General features: G+C 37.1%; 1 pseudogene; it reads right to left on the bottom strand.

The window, feature by feature from the left end:
• Positions 1-12,282: 12,282 nt before the first annotated feature.
• On the bottom strand, positions 12,283-13,838 carry LOC143578104 (malonyl-coenzyme A:anthocyanin 3-O-glucoside-6''-O-malonyltransferase pseudogene; annotated as a pseudogene).
• Positions 13,839-24,110: the final 10,272 nt, after the last annotated feature.

The following is a 24,110-nucleotide window of genomic DNA, read 5'->3' as shown; positions in this document are numbered from 1 at the left end:
TATATATATATATACAAACATTGCAGTTCATCTTCTACACTACCAAATCCTAGAATCCTAATATGTTAATTGGCTCCATGTTTGCACAAATTAGGTTGGGGGTTTTGTTAAACGGCTTTAAAAGATTAGTATACATATAATACTTACTTGATTATATTCTTGTATGCCGGTGGTCAAAGCTTGGCCGGAAACGAAATTTGAAGACTGACCGTAGAAATATAAAAAGTATATGAGAGAGATTTGATGATTGGTACAAGTTTTGTATAAGGTTTGGGTCATTTTTATACTACTAATCTGAGTGTTTGATGATTAATGATCGTTAATTTGTTTTAATTTATTTCCGGCCGTTTACTAGGATTAATACGAGTTAATAGGTTGTTAAATGATGAAATAAATCGCATAATAATGTTCATTATTAGTGGAGACGTCGTTTGTTGTGTTTAACTGAATAAAACGGAGTGTGAACGGGCATTTTAGAGGTCGCCGGCGCCGGATTCCGGTCGCCAGACCCGTTGCCGGAAAAACGGTATGGAGAAAGGGGCTGCTGCTACATATTTGTTATTATTATGTATTTTGAATTATTTACACTTTTAGCCCTTAGACTTTCATATATCTTTTAAATAGAATTAATATAAATTTACATTTTGGACCTTGTACTTCTAAATGTTATATAAATGAATTAAAAGTTAATGATTTGGAAATATGTTCTCAGATAGTTCGGGACTCGTTTAAGTAAGCATGTTAGAACTTGGAGTTTCGTTATTGAACAATACGAAATAGATAAACAACGAATAACGACTATAACACATCGTAAATATTATTAAATAAATAAAAAATAATTATATATATAATAAAAGAATTATGCCAATACATCGAAACATCAAAATGAATCAGTTGACGATCATTTAAATACATACAACGAAACTTGATTTACATTTATATTAATACATATAAAAACCGAAAATTTAAAATGGGTCGGGTTTTCGGGTTTGAAAAGTAACGAATGTTACACCCCGATCCCGGTGCCCTACTTTGGTGTTGGACTTACACATAAACACAGTTCTAAATATTAGAGTTAATAAACTTTCGCGGAATAGATAACATAAAACCATTCATTGCATAACTTTTTAAAACATGTCTTAACATCATTCAAATTTGTCCTTTTAAAATAAAACAAAGTCAAACATGACATCATAACATTCTTCTCAAGATGTCGGTGTCTTCAATCCAATGCCATGTGTCTTCGTTCAAGCTAGCTGCCTTAGCCTATTCACATGCGTGCATACTAAAAGTCAGCTACGCTGAGTAAGTTCTACTTAATCACTTACTCAGGTAACATACAACACATTAACATGTTTATACATACGCATCCAAAGATACATATTATATAACCTGCTTACCTTTCTTTCATACATACATTATCATATACTTTCTTTCTTTCACTCTTTTCTATTCTTTCATACTTTTAACTTTAATCTTACTTTACATACTTCTATGTTTTAAAGAGCATTACGACATACTTCCTCAAGTATTATTAGGTTCCGGTTCCCTTTTCTACCTCGAGTATTATTAGGGCTCGGTTCACTTTCTACCTCGAGAATTGTTAGGGCTCGGTTCCCTTTCTGCCTCGAGAACTATTAGGGCTCGGTTCCCTTTCTGCCTCGAGAATTATTAGGGCTCGGTTCCCTTTCTACCTCGAGTATTATTAGGGTCCGGTTCCCTTTCTTCCATATGACCATACCATATCTTTCTATATATTCATAATTATAACTTTCATACATACATACATACATCATTTATACGTCATATATAACAATCATATCTTCAAACTATCTCCTGGCGGTACATGCAATATCCGAAGATCGTTCACGCACCGTTAAGCATTCGTTCATACATAAATTATAAGGCATACACTTACCACTTAAGGTAAGTGTATTAACTAATCACATCGAGTATGCACACAGCAAGGAAAACATAACAAGGAAATGAGGCTAGAAACTCACCTGATCTCGGTTACGTTCACCGTTAATGGTTATCCCTTTCGTTAGTTGTGCACGGCTAACTGTATAACAATTACGCGTATTAATATCACTATCCATATCGTATTTCTAGTTTAAAAATAACCCTCAATGAAAGGGGGGTCCGGGGGCAGCGCCCCTAGCAGCGGGGTTCTAGGGGCGGCAGCCCCTAGCAGGGTCCAAGGGGCAGAGCCCCTGGCTGGGGTCGAGCCATTAACTGCCTTACACAATTTTCCATTAGAATTATTTAATAATATTATTTTATTGTTAATTCGCTCGTTATAGAGAATGGCCTTTGATCAAGCCTGATTCGTTACCTTGATTCGTTATCTTACATGATCTGATTCGTTAGCTTAATTCGTTATCTTTCATGATCTGATTCGTTAGCTGATTCGTTATCCTGGTCGTTATCTTGACGTGACCTGATTCGTTATCCTATCCTAACGAATGAGCATATAACGAATGACCTGATTCGTTAACTTAATCTAACGAATGGATAGATAACGAATTAAGGGTTCATTCATTATCAAGTCACACGAATGAATCCCATTCGTTATGACCGCGTAATGAATTTGATCAATCATAACGAATGATCAACAATGCTTATCCATACTTTTACTCAGGGGTCAAAGTCAAAATCGTCAAGAGAACTAAAACAGTCAACATCTATCAGATTCGCGATTTAACCTCAATTCCTGATAAAACAACACAATCTTGGTATCAACATACTCGAAATCATCGCGCTAACAAACCCTAATCATCCAATCAGCCAAACTTCCGTGTTTAAAGGGTGCGATTTATCGATATAGGCGTACGGTTCATTAGTTGATTAATTAACCTAGCAGATGTTAACGAATTTCAGTAAGGTTCATCTCGTTTGATTAGTTTTTATCATACTCATCAGATCTAAGATTTCCCAAACGAATCCGAACCTAAATGAACAATTTCTCATTATAAATGTACCTTAAACGAGTCGATCTACGAACACGATATAGTATTGATGTTGAGTTGGTTCGTCACAACATTCTAGCACCAACAAGCTCAGTTTTCACCTTCGGATCTCGGCTCGGGATATAGAATGGTGTTTGTGTGTGTTTTTGATGGTGTAGGCTATGGTGTAGAGATGGATAAAAATGGAAAGGATTAGGGTTTAAGGGGTATTTATAATCCCTTAAGCCCATGGACCTAACGTCCATTCCATATCTTATTCCATCTTCTAAAGTCGAAGCCCGCCCTCTTATAGTTTATTATCTAAACCGATGCACGATATTATTGAATAAACGAAATTTCATTTATTATTATAACCGAAAGTAGGATGTTACAAAAAAACGCAACTCTCTCAAAATCTCTCCCCCTCTCCCTATATTACCACATCTTCTTCTTTATCAAAACTCCAAGTTTCCAACCACTCTCCAGCATAAATCAAACAACTTCCGCCACCACCACAATCATCGTTGGTGCACCAAACACCACCGCCATTAACTGACAATGATTAACCTAATTCTTCCGAATCATCATTTTAGGGATTCAAATGAGGCAGTAGATACGATACAATTACGCCGAAGTTAAAGTTACCCACATCCGCCACCCGACACCACCACTTACAACCTTCGTTACCCACTCATGCCGTCACTAGAACCCTAGCAGCCACCCGCGTTCCTCATCATATCCGACGTAAATAGTTTATCCGATCGTTTCCGCGTTATCCGGCGAAGAGACTGGTGGTGGTCGTTGGTAGTGGCTGCCGAAATCGATGTTTGCTGCAAATTTTAGTTTTTCAAGGAGAGTGGTTGTGGTGGTGGCTATGGCAATGGTGGTGAATGGTGTTGCAGCGGCGAAGTTGATAGGTTGTGACGGTGACAGTGGCACTTCACTTGTTGGAATCATATATTGGTTGTGATTGGTATTGAGGTGATGGTGGCTTTAAAACACAATATAGGAATGATATGAATTTGTGATTTTTGGGACTTTATGTAAAAGGTAGTATTGGATTCGAGTTACATACTTGGCCTTTGTTATCTTGGAAAACACAATGAAAATGATCACAGTTAATAGTGAGATAAGTTTGTGATTTTAAACACAATAAAAAAACTATTTTAAAACACAATGAAATAACACATTTGTAAAAACACAATGAACATATATATACTATGTTGAATATAATTTGGTAAACACAATGAAATGACTCTAAATCACAATGAAATAACACATTTTCAAATCAAACACAATGTTAAAAACACTATGTTAAAACATAATGAACAAAGAAAAAAACATTATGTTATAACATGAATTTGGTAAATATAATGAAATAACTCAAAAACACAAAGAAATAACACATTTGCTAAAAAAGAAAACACTAAGGTAAAAACACAATTTGTATAAAAATGAAGAAAAAACACAAGGCCAATTACCTATAACACAACGTATAAAAAACCTATTAATGTTTTGCATATTTTTATAGCAATGTGGTACTCATATTAAAGATGAAAAAACACTCGTTTTTTATTGTTATTTTCTTTATGAAAAATATGGCGTATGAAAAAGTTTTTAACGTTTTAAAATGATAGGGGAATTGACATATGTTTTTCATGTGGAGGGAAAATTCAACAAATGTGTTTATTTCCTTTTATACCATTATGTATGTTTCACACATGATTTTATATCAAACTAATGTCTTGTTTGAAGTTACTAAATTCTGCTTAAATAGGAAGACTAGGGCTGTGCAACGGTTCAGAACCGCGAGAACCGAACTGGAACCAAAAATGACTGAAAATTAGAACCAGAACCTTTTATTGTAAACCGGTTCGGTTCCAGAACCAGTAAAGCCGGTTCTCGCTAATCGGTTCTTGTCAGAACCCATTCCGTTGTATATCTATCAAATGAGTTGTGCAAAATTTGCAAATTACAAAACTAGTTTTTATAATTGTATGTTTTCTTTCATAATACAATTAATTTATATTTCAACATGAACATCCTTTATATTTTTTATTAAAATCTAATTTTTGAAGTTAAATAAATAATTAGCAACGATATATTAAAGGAAGATCATATCATTTTATTTTAAATTGCCTTGATAGCTTAAATTATGATTGATCATGATTGTTAGGCCTTGAACGTAAATAAAGAAGATTTGAATTAAAAAATGATTGAATGGATGTCGGTTAATAAGTTACTCTAAAAAAATTAGGATTGATAAATTTAGTTTAAACGTTTTTAATATTCCGGTTCTTCGGTTCCAAGTCTAGAATCGACGGTTTTACCCGGAACCGAACCGCGAACAGTTTATTGCAGATTATGTGAACCGAGAACCGTAAGATAACATAGGTTAGCGGTTCTGAGGCACCGGTTCGGTTCGGTTCCTCGGTTTTGGCGGTTTCGAACCGTTTTTTTCTCACCCCTAAGGAAGACTTTAATAATTTCCTTTCATAATAAGTCTAACTAATAAGACTGTGTTATGGTCTTGAGCATGCCTCATGCTCACACGCACACAGTTCTGTGAGCATCGTAAGAGGGAATGGCCTCTTCTTTCATGCATTCTCGGGTTTAAAATACAAGGAAATAAATTATATACTTAAAAGGTATTCTCAAGTTAAAATAAAAGAAAAGAAAAGAAAGTGTTAATTACATTCTTTAGTTAAGATTGGAAAGAAAAAATAGAAAAAAAAATTGTAACTTTACAATTATGTTCTCATAGCGACATGGAAAAGAGAATTAAGATATGGTAAATTAGTAATATTGTACTATGCTATAAATTTTCCTTCACAATCAGACCATATTTGGCTGAAAAGATTTTGGAGGAAAAAATCCCTAACTTTTCTTTCTATTCTCTTTCTTTTCTTTTAAAAACAACACTCAAGAATGAAAAAAAAAATTCTTATCTTTTCTTTTTCAAACCTTTAAATAAAAAACTCAAGAATTACTTGTGATCGATTTATATCTGGAATCAATATAAGAATTTCACCAAATCATTTTCTTTCATTTTTATTATAATATTATTATATATTATAATTTGTAACTTCACATGAAAACACTAAATCACTATTCATTGTCATTTGTGCATAAAATATTGTAATATTTGCCCGTACCTTTTCCACTGGTGTCCACTTATGTTGCTCCAGCTCATAATGCATCTCCTTTATCCGCTTTGCTTTTCATTTTTCTCGATGTATGACACTCTTCTACATCGGCTTTGCTTCAGTTTTGGAACCCTAAGTGATGGTAGGGGCGACGGCGGTGACGGAGACCAGCAGTTGTCGACAACTAGTCGTTTCGATACCGGTGGCGAAAGGTTTAATTTGGGAATTGTTTTACATGTTTAAGCTCTTTGATTGCTTTTAAGTATTGTTAGGTATCAAAATTGTAGAAGGACTAGTTTGTAATAGTTGAATAGTATAGGGTGTCTTTGGTTAGTTAGCCTGATTGTTGTACTTAAACTAGAAGGGCACATCTAATTGATATCGATGAATTGAGATTACTTCTTCCTCTAGTTTCTTCTTCTCTATATCGATCTTCACTTGATTACCGATTGTATCGTAACAATGGTATCAGAGCATTCTTTCCTCTGACTTGTGGGTTAAGACATAAACATTGACAACACAAATCAACAATAACAGTTCAAGAATTAGGGCAACAAAAGCAATCAAGATTCAATACAGCAATCAACAATTACCGTTATTATGGCATCGATCAACATTGATTTTCACAATAGCAGCGAAAATCAACCATGGAATTGGCAATTGAAAAGCTTATAACAATAAGGCAAGAAGGTACGGTTAAGAACTTTTGTGAGGAATTCGAATGTTTGTTCAATCGAGTCAAACCTTCTGAAGAATTCAGTGAATATTATGCTATATACCTCTTTATGAATGGTCTTGAACCAGAAATTAGAGATGTTTTTATGACATGACATTGATATAGTTTTCACACATTAAAAGATGTCATTTCTTTGTCTTTGAAATTGGATGCAAATGAATTGAAAGATTCATTTCCTCCTTATGATCCATATTCTTCTTTATATGATGCCTTCAAGGTATTTGATGTTAATGATTCATTGGAGAATGGAAGGGTAACTGATAATGATGTTTTAATAGAAAATGGAAATTATAATAAAATTGCATCCAAGGTGTTCGATGAAATGCCCAGTATGTTTGGAGCTGAAACTGGTTTTTTAAATCAAGATTTGAGTCTTCGGGTGTTTGATGAAATGCCTAAAAATATTGAACATGAAATGGGAACTAATATTCTTGAACCCATTAATGCATATGGGACTGAGAATGTTATTCAAGCTAAAGAGTCATCCAGTAGTGAAAAGATTGATCAAGATGAAGGTGGTGTTTTGAATCAGGAGGTGAATATCAAACAAAATGTGGGTGATCATGAGATGATAAACTTGGTTTGTTTCCCTACTGGAATTGGGGTTGGAATTCTTCATTATGGAAAACAGTTTAAGTTGATAGATAGAGGTTGGGTTTGTAATTTGGAATGTAAAGGTGGTGAGATCATGGAGTTTAAATTCGTTAAAGAACCAGCAACCAAAAACACATAAATGAGACCATCAAATGTTACAATTGATAAAGTAGATAATGGGTTTTTGCTATCAGTTAGTGAGACCATAGGTTGGGTTTTATATGATATTACTGAGTTTCCAAAGAGGGTCCAACCAGATAATCCTTTAGCTTTTCAATGTCGTAATTTGGAAGATGGGAAAGGAGAGAACAGTGACGCTAGTAGTGTTTATACTGATGTTAGTGTTGGTATAAAAAGTTGGCTAGTTAAGTGGAAGTTTAAAGTCGTTCATGTCAAAGTTGGTGAGTGTGTTAAGAACAAACTACTAAAATGGGCAATTACTAGTCGGAAAATTAGGGGTGCACGACAGGCAAACGTGTGTATGTGACATAAATGGAAATCCAAATTGTTGGAAAAAGATATTATAAGGTGTATTTGGTTAGTTAGCCTGATTGTTGTACTTAAACTAGAAGGGCGCATCTAATTGATATTGATGAATTGAGATTACTTCTTCCTCTAGTTTCTTCTTCTCTATATCGATCTTCACTTGATTACCGATTGTATCGTAACATGTATTTATTGATTTGTGTTAATTTGAAATCAGGTGTGTTTAAGTCGGTTGTTCTAAATTGTTCCCATACGTTATTTTTTGGTTTAAAGAATGTTTTTTTTTTTTTTGAATCTGTGTGCTATGATCAGTCATTATTTCCGAATATGTATTACATGCGTATGTTTAGATGAATTTATTGTTGAACACAGAGATGATTTATTTTACTTGCATTTTAAATTTCATATCTGTACACAAGTAATTGAGTTGCAAATCAAAGTTTTTTTTAATAAGTAATGTTTGGTATATTTTAATTGTACGCTTTTCGTTTTAAAGATCAAGCTCTCTTTGACTGACTTTAGAGGTCAAACATATCGTTGGATTAATTTTGTGTTATATTTGTTTGTTTTTTCACTTATGATTCTTAATTTTTTGTTTTGTTTTGATACACCAAAAAGGTTATTTGTGAACGGTAACGACATGAAGCATGACCACAACAGATAACCAATAGCCGTTCATAATTTACAATTTTATTTGGAAGCATAACTAAGAGTCGTTCAAAATGCAGAGATAACAGCAACAGATAACCAACCGGAAAAATAACCGTATTAGTTATTTTTTGTTGTGTTTAGATACACCGTTGGAACAAACTTCATGTGTGAAGACTGAAGTGACGATAAGCAGTGAAAATTCATGCAAGTGGTGTTTTTTAAAACTACTAATATGGTGACCCATTATAAAGCAGCCAACGGGTCCGTTGGGTTTTATTTCTGAGCCTAAGAAACATGTTTTGGGCCAGTTTAATGATACAGATGGGTTGGTTTGCGTTCACTTTTATTCCTTACCTAACAACAAAGGATTACAAACAGGCTCAAAAACTTTGCACTAAGGTTGATGTTAATGTCTACTAGAAAGTGACAAGTGACTGAAACGGTAGTTTTAAACAGAATTGGAGCTCCAGAGTATCAACGTTAAGGCATTGTACTATAGGGCTCAAGCGTACATTATCAATTTGGTTTGGATTATCGGTTGCTTTACTCTTTGAACTCTCTTTCTTTGTTATGTATTACTACTTCTAAAAAGCAATCATTAGGCAAATTGAATATCGGTTTATCGGTTGCTTTACTCGAGCATAACATCTCAAAAGTCTCACTTTATTGCTTTACTTGCAATAGATAGGGTCAACTTGCTGTATATAATTATGTGTTGCAAAGTGAATGCCTTTTCAATTGCCTATGTTGACTGATGGTGTAAATTGGGTTTTTATTTCTTGACATGCTAATGCTGTGAATGCGAATATGAGATGTAATTCAACCGTAACGACTTGATGGTTCATTAGGAAGGATATAAGGACTAGTATATACATATATTGTTTCATTGAATAGATATCTTCAACATTTGTCAAGACTTTTCTTGGCACATTATCTAAACCATTTGCACGCAAGAACACGCTTCCATTGTGTGTGTGTGCGTGGTTCACGTCAATTTTTTATATGGTTTCACAACCCCTCGTAATGTGGGGTCAAGGTACTAGTTTGATTTAAGGCTTAAATGTATTTTATTTAAATAACTTGTACTCATGATTATTTTAATAAAATAAAATACGCGGTCACCATTCCAATGTAAAATTTTATTGAAAATGGAGTTTTCTTCAATGGAAAAAAAAACTCTTGGTCCCGCTAACAATTTTGGAACGTAGTTTGTTCTAACATTTCGGATAATATGTAATTGTTTAAAAATAATTGTGAATAAATGCTTGAACATTTTTTTAGAAATTGTATTTGCTTGGGAACCACTTTGGTCACGTTGCACATACTTGATAGCATTTTTTCCACACGACATGAAACCAAATTACGGTTTATTTTGTATATCTAGATTAGATATAATCTGCTAGACTGACACCTACCTAAGAACATGATCGATGGTAGAAGTTCTTGAATTAAATTTAAGGACTTTTAAAAGAAAAAATATATTCTTGATAATAGGTGTTTTTTAGGGATTTGCTCTATCATTTTTTTACTGCTAAATGATATATTATTACAATATTTTTTTTAATTATTATTTTATTTCCCATTATTCAGTACGATTATCACTATTTTTATTTATCTAGTTACAATTACGACTACTCTTATTCAGAGGTGCACAGAAAATCCGAACTCGGAACTGGACCCGAAATAAAAACCTGAAACCGGTTTTTATACCCGGGTTTTTAATATTCGAACCCGTACCCGACCCTACCCGTAGGGTATGGATAGGGTATGAATTTCGGTACTAAAACCCGACCTCGAACCGGAACCTATTTATACCCGGTAATACCCGAAAACCCGAACCGGTTCCATTCCCGGAACCGGGGTTTTCCAATACCCCAAATCGGGTATAATACCCGATATATACCCGAAAAATACTTTAAAAATACCCCTAAAAAGTGAAACCTTTTAAAAAAACCAATCTATACCCGAAAAGTACTCGGAAAAAAGCCCCAAAAAAACCCGAAAATATGGTTTTTGCAATACCCGAAAATAGGGTATTCAAATACCCGGTTTTATATTTGACCCGAACCCGATGCATAGAGTATGGTTTTAGAGACAATACCCGGACCCGAACCCGATGCATAGGGTATGGTTTTAGAGACAATACCCGGACCCGAACCCGACCCGATTATTACCAATGCCCAATTTTCCAATATTCGGTCATACCTGAACTCGGTTCCATACCCGGAACCGGGTATTTGAAAAACCCGATTTGTGCACCTCTACTCTTATTATAATTACTAACTAGTGTTTTACCGGCGCGTTGCGCCTCAGCAGGTCGGTAAAATCCAGGTGGTGGTAGATCCAAAACGATGTCGGTCCAAAGCGTTGTGGCGGTAAACTGACACGAATTTGGCCATTCTCAATTACATGTACTACTGTACCGGAACTAAAACAAAAAATAATATATATATATATATATATATATATATATATATAAACATTGGGGTGGACTGTGGGGTGGCTACGATTGATAAACTCGAGCGTTGGTAGAAGCCGAACATTTTCTGTCATAGGCGTTGAGCGGTGAGTCTACGTGAAACCGGTCGGTTTTCGTCACGTTCATTACGGTACAGAACTTAGAGCAACAAAATAAACAAAGGCGTTCAGTTGACTTCCGTTACATTCGTTATAGTAATAAAACTAAAACATGAAAAAGCCCCCAAAATGACAAGAACCAATAATGTGCCGCCAAGTAGCCTAATAGGAACTTGACGTCACCAAAGTTATCAATTATCTATTAGTAATAGTAATAGTAATAGTAATACCTTATTATTATTGTATTAAGTTGTTTTTTTCTCTACTGGCTTGAGATATAGTGTTCAAACTTTGTGTTTCTTTTATTATGTTTTAGGCTAAGTGTAGTGGGTGTGGGCTCGGGCGACAAAGGGGCAAAATTGGGCGCAAACACCGCCCCCGGGCGATATATGGGCGAAAAGGGGCGGGGGCGGGTTGTTTTTCTCGCCGTGGAAGAAGAAGAAATATTATTATTTTATTACATGTTATGTGTGTGTATATATGTTGTGTGTGATATATATATATATATGTATATATGTTGTGTGTATATTACCAATTTGTAGCCCCTACACCATTACACCTCAAAAACAAATTCGCCTCCTTTGCTGACTGGGCGCCACGTGTCACAATTCGCCCCCACTTGTAGCCCCTCCACTACACATAGCCTTATACATATGGTTTTCAAGCATGGGTCTCTCTGGAAGCAAAAACTTTTTGGGATAAATATACGGTTTGCTCACATCTCATCATCCCAAGACCTCGCTAATATTTTTATTATTGTTGGGATTTTCACTTGATATGTTTATTGTTATTTAGTTAAACTATGTTTTACGGGATTGGTGGCTCAGTGACAGAGACGAAATCCCTTATAAACACTTAAAAGATTGGTTCGAGTCTCAGAAATGAAAAATAAAAAGTTATATGTGCTTCGGAGCATAGCTGCTTTCATCGTATGAATATACCACTTTAATAGTTCTCTATTTCAGAATCACCCAACAGGCTACATTGACTGCTTTATATGATAAGTTGATAACTAGTCAAATGCATTTATGAATTTGACTGCCAATATCTATATCTTTAACCGATATGAAGAGAGTTACAAAGTTAATATTCATACAAACTAATGATGGTTTGAATAAAAGAGGAGGTGATCAATTTGAACTGAAAGTTGTCAATTTCTATAGATTTATTATTGATGGGAAATGTATACAGGATAGACCAATAATGATTTAACAAGAATATTAAAATATTATGCATCTAGATGTACTCTGTTAACCCATTCTCAAAGATACGAACAAAAGACTCCATCTCCATTGTCGGAAGGCAAACACCAATCTCAATATCTTCGTTCTTTTCTTTGCAGGCATTCATGGATATGGATCCATTATAATCAATGGAAATTGTTTCAAGCTTTTTAGGCTTACCCCACCCGAAATCCATGTCATAAAACCTGAGCTTTGTTGTTCCCGCAACCCCAATGGTAGTTGTAGGAAACCCGTTAGAAAACAAGTCCCCGAATGACTCTATTTCTTTCATGATTCCGTCCTTATCGGTCAAAGTCTTATGTAGATTCTCCCCGATTAATATTGCAGCCGTCACGAACCCTTCTTTTCCAGTTAACTTTGTGGTGTTTTCCATAGCCATAGACCCTCCAACACAGTTGCCAAAGTAGGTTGGTGGGACCGGGGGATTCATACGCGCCCTACAATCGATGGTGAAACCAAATAGTTGCAGCTCTTCCTTGCGTGTACCGGCTCTACAACTCCAGATATAAGCACATGCAACCGTAAAAGACGAAACATATGCTACTGTTGGTTGTTGGGTTGAAACCAAATGTTTCAGCTTGTTAAGCACTGTTCGAGTCAATATAAAAGTCGCTCGAAGTTTATCGGTTGGTCCAGAGAGTTTTTGAGGTTGATACTCTTCCTTAAATGTTTCAACTTTCGCATACTTGAGATAACTTTCATCTAGTTTTGGGTTGCTGATCAGCCTGTCATAAACCGGCAAAGTTCCATCAGCTAGAAATGACTCATCTGTACCAAATTGAGCAATCGATGTCCACGCCTTCATGAAATAAAACCTTGTTCTAGCATCACCGAGGCAGTGGTGATTGGTCATACCGATGGAGATTCCTGAGTTTGGAAAAAGGGTCACTTGAACCGAGAACAAGCGAATCTTTGTGGATTCTGATGTTTTATCAGCCTCGCCTAATAGAGGTATAAGATTGTAAAACATTCCACAATCTCGGGGATCGTTTCCGGTTAGTTCGTTGAAATCAAGGTTACTTTCTGCAAAAGTAACCGTGACAGAATCACCTTCAACATAACGGATCTCAGGCTTTTGTGTAGAAGTAGGATATACGAACAAGCTACCGGCAAAAGGAAAAAAATGTTGAAGGGTGATCGATAACGAGTGTTTGAAAGTTGGAACAATAGTTTCAACGAATTGAGTTTGTGTGATCGACAACTCATAAAAAAATAGATTGTGAATAGGAGGCTGCCTAATCCAGAAGATGTCGTAGAACGTCAGCGGTAACAGCCTGTCACCGACGGTTGCCGCGGGTGGCGAAACTTGGGACTCTTCAACAACATTCAAGTTTGGAATTGAACCCATTCTGTTGTTAACCCTTACTAAATAATCCCAAAATTAAGGTGCTTATATAGGTTAAACTGATAGGAAGGTGATTTGCATTTTGCCATCTCTAATTGTTTATTCCTTTTTCATTTTTTAATTTTTATATCCAGAAAATTCTTCTCTATTCCTTTTTCAATTATAAATTTGTATATCCAGAAAATTCTTCCATGCGACGTTGATTCATATGTAGTTGTAGTCCAACTATTGGATATGTTGTGACGTTTGCCGTAACTCCCAAGAATACAAGAGCAGACAACAAGCTATTTTGATATAAAATGGGGTATTAACAATGCTTCAAAACAGTATTAAAGCACATAATGATGCCAAATACTACTAACCAACTAACATATCTTGTGATTAAGTACAGAGGTTTATCTTGCTAGTGCCTTTTCTTTTTAATATCATATATCGCCACAAGAAAAATATTGAGATTTATATAAAGAGTATTCACACGTGATTTGGTATATTTAATAGTTAATACATCTCATTAATGAAAACACTTTAGGGTCTCGCCACTGTCACCTACAACCTCCACTCCCCGTAACCACCATTGGCACAGTTGTTAATTTTCTATAAACGTTTTCCAATATTTATGTTTATCTAAATTACTGCAAATGGTTGATATTCGGTCCTCTTTTGTTTACTGGAATGAACCAATATCCACCATCTATGTGTAGTCATTAAATCAACATCTGACATATCATTAACCGAATTGTTTCATTATCCTTTAATTGTACTAATTTATCACAGCACGGTCAATTCGTTTCTTCATTAGAAATACAGCATCCACTATATAGAGAGAGAGAAAAAGTTTTGGGTTGGTGCCACAAATTTTTAAGTAACTCGTTCTTTGCTCTTTTAGTTTATTTGTTTGGAAGCGTAACGAGTTTAATTTGATGGTGTGGTGGTTGTATTTATTTATTTGGTATTGAGTCAGATGCACATGTTTCAAGTCCCTCTGGCTACATCTGTGGCCAGTTAATTAGCAAGTTACGGTTGTCTTGTAGATTTTTTTATACATTAATGTTATGCCTATCTAAGTTGTACTATTGGCTTCAGTGGCGGACATACATAGAGGGCAAGGGTACGCTACCCCTCAATTTTTTAACGGTAGTGTAAAAAAAATGTTGGTCGATTTACGTGTTTCGTTACCCCTCACAAAATAAATAGCGTTACCCCTATGGTTTTAAGCCCAATGACATTCTCTATATTCTAACAGTACTCTTGTACTATAACTTAATTTCACGCCCCAGACATATTAGCGGCGCAAAGATATATGATCACCTGATGACCCTGGGGTACTCTATGGAGATAGATTCAGCAACATTTGTTAAGAGGTGCAAGGTTTGTCAACTACAAGGCAACCTCATACATGCTCCAGCCGTGGAGCTCCCTACCCATTTCAAACTTGTGCCCTCGATTTCATCGGGAAAATAACCACTCCCTCGAGGGGAAAATGTTTCATTTTAGTAGCAACAGAGTTGCTATACTTAGCGATTGTATTTCTTGAATATCTTCGAGTTCTTTTCCTTTGACTTTTTGATCAACCTTTCTTGGTAGTATAATATTCCATCAGTCGTATTTGAACGAATTCTTTTCGATGATATACTGTCCTTGTAATTCTTGAACGATATTTTCTAATCATCTTCCTAGATGATAGCTTAAAGCCTTTTTCATTCTAAGTTCCGAATAAAACTTTTCGGTGTCCAGATTTCTTATTGTCTTTTCGAGGTAATGAATATAAACATTTTTGTGTATTAACACGATCTATATGCTAATATTTCATTTATAGCTTAGGGAATTAAATACCCTTCTTTTATTACAAAACTTCTAGTTTAAGAACGATTTACAATTAATATACAAAAGTTAGCTAGTCTTTCTTGACATTTCCTTGATGTGATCTTGTTATTCATTAATCTTGACTAGCTTTTCTTTTCGGGCATTCAGTCTTAAAGTGACCCGTTTCTCCCCATGTAAAACATACTCCTAACTTTTTACGGCATTCTTCTATTGTATGTCCTGCTCTCTTGCAGTATGCACAATTGTTTGTATTTTTTAGTCGAAACTTTCCAGTATGTTTCTTTCCACAAGTCTTACAGGCTGACTTGGGAGTACTTTCTTCCTTCTCTAACTTCTCGGAATCTTTTGGTTTCTTGGCTTCTTTGTATTTCTCCTTTTCTTCTTCTTGATTCCTTATCATGCTGTTAATTAAGTATCCAGCCAATTCCATAGCCGAATCAACTGTTTCTGGCATATTGGATCGTACCGTGTCTCTTATTTCTCTTGGTAACCCATATATATAACGAGTTACTTTATTATATTCCGGAGTTAATAGATGTGGAACCAGTCGGCAGTATTCTAGGAATTTAGTATTATATTCCCTAATATTTGTGCCAACAACCTTGTGATTCCATAACTCGGTTTGAATTCGATCCATCTCATGAGTTGGGCAAAATTTCTTCAATATGAGACCTTTGAATGTTTCCCAACTTAAATTATACATTGTTTCTCGGCCCTTGGTTTGAATTACGGTGTTCCGCCATTCAAGGGCTTCTCCCTTGAACATTTGTGAAGAGTACTGGATAGCTTCCTCACCGGTACATTTGCTTATGGTGACGATTGATTCTTTTTCTTCTAGCCATCTCATAGCGGCTATAGCATCCGAGTCTCCATGAAATTCTTTAAGATCGTAAACTTTAAAGTTCTTAAAGTTGCATCCTTTTTGGATCTTTCGTTTCTTGTTCCTTGGATTATTATCAGCTATAGAGCTATCACAAGCTTCTTCTTTTCTTGAAGAAACAGATTTACTTCGACTCCTCTTGTTAGATTTTGGTCGATTTTGACTTGTAGAAAAGTCCTTCATAGCTTCCTTAATCATCTTTTGAATTTCTTCTTTATATTGGGCGGGAATTTCATTATCCTTATTTTTAATGTTTCCTTTATTCACAGTTTTCTTGGGAGGACTGTTGTGAGAGTTTGCACTTTCCTCTCTTGACATATTACAATAAAATTTGTAAAAGATAAGTCCAACATTCAAAGAATTCAAAACATATCTTTTATTCATCTTATTATAGTTACAAGAGTACATATTATTTGTTACAATTAAACTCTCTACAGTTACTAAGGTTTTATTTCTCCCAGCGAATGACAAATTTCTTAATCTTGCTATCTTTCTTGATGTTTTTGCTAGCCTCCATTTCTTTTTCTTCCACTTCCATTTCCTTCATTGTTTCTTCATTTTGAGTGTGAGCAAAGTAAGGGTCTTGAGTTGCCGGAAAATTAAAATATTCTTGTCCGTGAGGATATTCTTCTGGATAAGTCATTACTTCTTTTTCCCTTGACATCATTGGTTTGTTAGATCTACTTGATACGTCTCCATACGTATTCCAATTTGGAATAATCTAAGCTAGTGGAATGTTAGAATCGAATGAATCTGAATCTTCCTCCATTTTTGTGTGGCATGTACTTTCATCGCTAGATATAGGAGTTGGGAGAAAAGACGTTCCCATAAATCCTTTTCCTTTACCAGATCGAGGTAGACATGATCCTTGGCTAGATTGACAATCGGACATCTGCGCGAGGTTAGTTTTAGGGATAGGGAGACGTAGAGAGGTTCATATATTATTCATATAGTTTCTATCTTATCCGTATTGGTTTCGAATAATTTCTTTGATACTTTTCAACTAAGTATCTAATTTGTTTGAATCAGTATTTGTAATATAAGTTTTCCAAAACTTATCCTTAATCAAAGCCTAGGTATAATTAAATACCTAATTCGCTAAGATTGATGGCTCTGATACCAACCTGTCACACCCCGACTTAGGGCCTAGGCGTGTGACCACAAGTTGGTACCTGTTTTGTAAAAACATCAGAGTTGCGTTTATAGCGGAAGTCTTTAAAATATTTATATTGGAAACTTATTAAAATCTCGGGTTTAAATATCCGGTTGATATTTCAAATATATTTCTTTATAAAACATACTTTTTAATATTTTGAAATAAATATATGAGCCATCAAATAGCATCTAATGACTATAACTCCAATATTCTATTCCTTCTTACTTGTTTGTTCTAACCTTTCTTGTTTCCCTGTAACATGGGTGGGAAAATACGTCAGCACAAAGCCGGTGAATAACGCTGACTCTAAAAAATATCTTTTCAATACCTTTTTGAAACCAACAATAATACCTTTGTGAATACTCATTAGGCACCCAACCTAAGTACCATGTATAATTAATTATATTCACAATATCATTTCTCTGAACAGTCCCGTAGAACTTCAGAGGCATGTTGATGATATGCATGGCCTCGGGGAAATGTCGAGTCACCATGTATGTTTGGATCCAGACACATGTATACTCTTAATCAGAGTGTCCGTTTCTTATTATTGTAGACAAAGCTTTTAAGGATTCGTAAATACTATGCAAACATTCTGACTCAATATAAAAGGTTTGGGCGTATTCACCTTTTCTGTTTATAATCAGTTTCTGATACTGATTACTGTTTTCTGTTCTCTTCTTCTTGTTTTGTTACCTCGGACCTATAGTACGAGAATAACATTTGTATAAATAACTAGATCATCGATCTAGCTTTAGACCTTTAGTCTATTTTGGTATAACTTCAACCTTGATAAAATCATTTGTTTATAAAACATTTGGACCTTTAGTCCTTCTCTTTATTTACCAATTATATGCTACGTTTCTTCTTCAGGAAGAAACGTCTATACTGAGTTTCTTCTTCAAGAAGAAACATTATTTAACTATACTCTTTGAATATTATATTTCTTAATATTAAAGAAATATTATTTTAACTATAACCTTTGCTTAAGAAAAGTTATATTATTCTTAATCGTAATCAAGGTTCGGGCTATACCCCTGTCTATGGTCTAAGCCATTTATAATAATAAAATAATAACTTACGCAGAACCCCTTACCTCGCACGGGTATTCGGAGTTAGATATTCCTAAGTTTATACGGGCAACACTTCTACTCTATACGCACGTTCATGATCAACCTTCCTTGGCACGCAAATCGAGGCAATATGTAGTCATCGTCGGGTCGTGCACGTACTTCGAGGCGGAACGTCGGGTTAATTTTGGGTGGCACGCACTTTGAGGAAAACATCGGGTATTTGGCACGGATTACGAGATGATATTTGTCGGGTCGGTGGCACGTGAAACGGTGTTCGGTACGCAAACCGAGGTAGAGAGAGTGTAAATCTAGAGAGAGAGGATGTGGTGTGAGTGAATGAGCCGTGAGGCTCCCCTTTTATAGCCAATTTTGGATCCCATCGCGCTACGCGATGGGCCCCTTTTTCAACACCGTCGCGTATCGCGATGGGTACCTTTCTGAGCTCGCGCCACGTGTCGCCACGTGGCCTGACACGTCTGCCACGTGTCACCAGAGTGTGACACGTTTGTGATGCGTCATCACAGCCCATCGTGATACGCGATGGCCGTCTCCTTGGACTCATCGCGTAGCACGATGGGTCCATGGAAATTATTTTTCATTACGCGATGGGTCCGTGGAAATTATTTTTCATTTTCAGTCCCTTGTCTTTAGTAGATTGTCATATCTGGGTTTAGTTCTCGTTGTTCAAAATTACTAAGGCGTCTCTCAAGCGGCTCGCGGCGATGCGAGCGTGCGAAGTGCAAAGTGCGCCATCAAAGCGCCACATTGCGCCAAACGCCCTTCCCCGTCGCCATCGCCTTCGCCCGAGCCCAAGCCCGTGCGCGTGCTCGTCAGGTGCTATGCACCCTCCGCTAGGACCAATTGGTGCATGATATTCATAAAAGAATATTACTATGGAAAATCTCTTCCTTATAAAGAGCTTCCATTTCTTTACCACTTTCCATGTGGGATGGATTCCATTTCTCTTATTATACCCAAGTGTAAGGCTTCTACTTTCTTACATCTTTCCATGTGGGATGAAGTTTTCTTCATATAAGAAGACTTAACTTAGGAAATATTTTTATTTCCTTATTTTTCTTATATTTCCATTATTTAATATTTTCTCATTACTTGTTTATATATTATTTTTGATCCCTCAACTTTCTTAAGTTGTCAAATTTGGATCAAAATTTTGGGGATGTTACAATATTGAAGTTACACAATTCTCCATATCATCATTATAACCCTGCTCTCGTCCCATCACAGTTAGTTCTCATCCGTTACCTTTCTCTCTTCCCTTTTTCCATTTTTCCGGTGACCATCTGCCTCCTTTCTTGACATCCTTTCATTGTGTTTTTCGTCCAGGTTAGTGTTGATCTTCCCTCTTTTCTTTCTTAATCATGAGTCATGAAGGTTTATCCACCGTAACCTCTACATTTAATTAAGAGATGATGCTTTCTTTGTGCTCGAAATACCGTATACCGTTATCTCTATCTCCTACACTTCCTAGTCCTGTGAAACGGCGATCGGCCGCCCGAACCTAATAGTTTTATATACCAAGAACCTTGAATGCGCCAATATCCGATACCCACTTACCGACTTTTAGATGGCCTTGTTGAAGTATCACCGATTAGGGTTTTCTCAAGTCCATCCACTTGGTTTTCTACGTGTAACACATTTTGAAATCGCTTGTTGAGCCTTGGGTGGTTTTTCCACAGTACCATTATTCCGGCGATTTTATCATTTAAAAACCGATGGTGATTGGTTCACCTTCGAACGTTGTTCGGTAGAAAAATACCCCTCATGTTACTCGAAAATGCCCACTGGTTTTTACCCATGAGAGTGGAAAGACAGATTTTTATTTGTTCCCCTAATTTAGCACCTGGTCTACATCGTTGTCGTCTTTTATCCTCTACCATTAATGATTTAGCGCCAGGTCCACCTACGAGCCAAGATGGTTTGTACAAACTGCTTGTTGCTGATAAAACGGAGGCCATGGCTTACCCTGAGCCCTTGTTGTACATGGCCAGGTTGAGCCAAATATGGTCTGACCCGTCAACTCAACCGACTATGCTCAAGGGTGGCAGAGGTCATTTATTATCGTATGCTTTTTTATTTTGATTTGTTATGTGTCTCTGGTTATTGACACCTAAAATTATTTTTTTTGCAAAGATGAGCTTAACGGAAATCCTTCTTAAAAGTTCATTGAAAACAACATAATTTGTTAAGGTCCCAGTGTCTCCAGCTCCCAGTTCTGAGATGAGTGCTCCAGTTAGTTCAGCTTCTTTGGACCCATCCGCTCCTGATTCTGTTACCAGGGCTCATGTTGAGGACACTCCCAAACGAAAAACCCACTTTCAGATATATTCGATGCTTCCATGAAGAATAGGCTACGAAGCTCAAAGCGTGCTTACCTTGCTAAAACATCATCCTCATTACCTCTCCCTTAGTCTTCTCACGAGGTAGTGGATTTTTACATGGACTTCGGCCTCCCCATTATTACACCTGCTTGGGGGCATCAAGAAGCGGGTTCCTTTAAATATATCCAAGCTGACCCTAAAGGAAAACAACCTCAAATGCCCAACTCACCACCAAGCAATCCTCCCATTCCAGACTCGGATGGGTCTTCGACACGTGATATTTTTATCCCCAAATGCAAATTGGTTGTGGGGGCTTCTGTCAACATCCCCCCCCCCCCAACTAGCTCATGATTTATAGACCGAAGTTACCCCCACCGCCGTGGATTATGATTACATCCAATCGTTGACTGCTAATTCTCTGGTGAGCGAGTTTGGAACCTATATTTATCGTGCTTTGGCTTTGGGGGCGGCCACTCGCCAGGCCATGATTGATGTCGGTCGTATCCTGTGCCAAAATCAAGAGGAAATTGTTGGCTTGAAGCGTTCGGCTGAGAAAGACAAGCAAAAAATTCAAGAGTTGAGGCAGAAGGTTGTTCTTGCTGAGGAAAAGAACTTGGAGATGTCTTGTTTGGAAGCCGGTTTAAAGACCCCCGAGAGTTAGATAGTGCAGCTAAAAGCCGATCTGTCAGCTGCAAAAGGTCACATGATTGAGTTGGAAACCAAGTATGCCACTTCCCAATTAGCTTAGGAGAAACTTCATGAGGTTAGTGTTCCTTCCCTGTCCCTTTGTATAATGACTTACGATGTGTATATTTGGCTTGAGGCTCTTCTTCTTGGGGTGATCTGTGTTCTCAGCTGGAGACTGCCCTTCAACAAGAACATGTGAAGCATGAAGACTTCAAGAGGGAGGCTGATTTGGCTCAAGCTCAGTAGGATCAGCTCATCAAGGAACTCCGTCAAGGGTATGACAGGCTGTAGCAGCATCTGGGTCGTACTCAGGCGGACCGGATATGGATGGTGACTAAAGGATTTAGGTTGGTTCATGAGAGGGCTTGGCCATGTCGTGAGACCTGTCTAGTGCGAGATGTTCTGAACGGAGCCGTTTTTTCTTTAGGGTTCCAACATGGAGTTCAAGCTAGTTATGACCACATCGCTCAAGGAACTCCCATCCTCGAAGTCCCTTCGTTTTCTGAGACTGTTGTGACCGAAGCTGAAGAAGCATCTGTTACTTACAACACTCATGTGCCTCTGATCTTGCTCCAACTCTCTGCTGCTCCTGTGATTTCAGTAGATGAGATAAAAGCGTTGTTCTCCGTGGTTGATCCTCTTTCCCATTTCCTGTAGGCGGTGGGGTTTGAAATGTGTTTGGTGTTTCCATGTTTTATGAACTATTTTCCTTGCTTTTCATGTTTTGTGTGACTGCTTGTGCATCAACCTCATAGAGGTTCAGACTTTATGCTAGTATTATGTCCCTCGGTGCTAAGTAAGACTTATGTTATTTGTATGTTATGCTTTGATCGTGTTTGCTTATGATCTTTTTAGGAGTCACTTGACTCTTATTATTATTTTGGTTAACCGTGTAGCTTACCGGAGAGGCCTTCCCCATGCCCTTTGTGGCGTGTAGGTATGATGTTAATAGTATGGATGGGCCCATTAGTTTTTTCTCCTTGAGAGAGGATGATCTTTGTTGTTAGATTAGTCAACAGATAATTTTTGTTTGTTTGTTGGGAGTTATCCCATTTTAACATGTGAATACATACTCTCTTTTTCTCAAACAAAATTCCTTGTCATTGAGTTTTTCTTACATTACACATATGAGTTACAAAAAAACTAGTCAAGATCAATTGTCATGTGTAAATGCCCTCTCGGAGAGGTTATTGTGAAATTCTCATATTCCATATTAGAGTCACGTTTCCATTAAGTTATCCCAAAATGTTGTGTTCTTGGCTTAACGCGCTCCCCTTCCCTCCCCTTGAGGAGCTCAAGCATAATATTTTCTTAATTGCATGGAGTTCCAAGTCCTAGGGACTTCTTCTCCTGAGTGATATGCCAATTTGTGCGAACCTTTCTCTCCATCCTAAATGACCTGGTAGGGTCCTTCCCATCTGGGCCCCAATTTCCCTTGATCTTCCTGCCTACTTGCCTCGTTTTCTCTCATGCCCAAGTCCCCCACTTTGAACTTAACTTCCCTCACACTTGATTTGTAGTATTTCTCGATCTTCTTCTTGTACTCGACCACTCTCCTGGCCGCCATCTCTTTTCTTTCTTCGGCCAGGTTTAGGTTCAGCCTAAGATCTCTCTCGTTTTCATGCTCGGTTAGTTGAGTTTGGTTAGTTGGCAATCCGATCTCAACTGGTATCATGGCTTCGGTCTCGTAGGTCAAACTAAAGGGGGTCTCCCCATGGCTAACTTTGGGCTTCTGTCAAACCAGCCTGTTTTTATACCCTCCATGATGCAACGATTTGCTCTTTCCACTTGTCTGTTGGCCTTGGGATGAGCAAAGAACGTGAAAATCTGCTTGATTTTTTATTGATAACACCATTCTTGAAAGAGGCCCCCCGCAAACTGCTTCCCATTGTCGCTCACAATAGAGTGGGGGAGTCCAAAATGACACACGATGTTCTCCCAGACGAATCTTTCCCCTTAACTCTTCATAACAATCTATACTTCTGGGCTTGAGGCTGTCAAACCAGATCCGGGCTACCCCAGTCAAAGTTTGAGGGAACATCGAACACCATGCAAGCATAGACCACCTACTAACCGTTCTGGCTCCCTGAAAAGAAAGTAGATGATCCTCTGGATCTTGAATCCTGTCATATTTATCTACAGTGGTTGGATAACGAAGCTTGGGGGCAGAATGGCGTCGGCTACCCGCCGGGTGAACTTTGACACATCCAACGTATCAGAGGGTTGGTATGGTGTATCCAGCATACTCAGGGAGGTTTCTTCCTTTCCATTCCCCTTAACTGAAGAGAGATGAGTAACGAGAGACTCCAGTAGCACATTCGAATCTTTTTCAGGGGTGCTCTTAGGCTCTTCTTCGACCTCTTGTTCGGGAGTTTCAAATGATAACCTTGTCTTTACGATCATCAGCTTTTCTCTTTTCTCTTG

This window comes from Bidens hawaiensis, unplaced genomic scaffold (assembly GCF_021521415.1).
Source record: "Bidens hawaiensis isolate Kalapana, Puna unplaced genomic scaffold, B.hawaiensis_p1.1 tig00029023_1, whole genome shotgun sequence".
Classification (NCBI taxonomy): Eukaryota; Viridiplantae; Streptophyta; class Magnoliopsida; order Asterales; family Asteraceae; genus Bidens; species Bidens hawaiensis.
The sequence above is the reverse complement of the archived record's forward strand: the minus strand, read 5'-3'. Positions and strand labels throughout refer to the sequence as shown.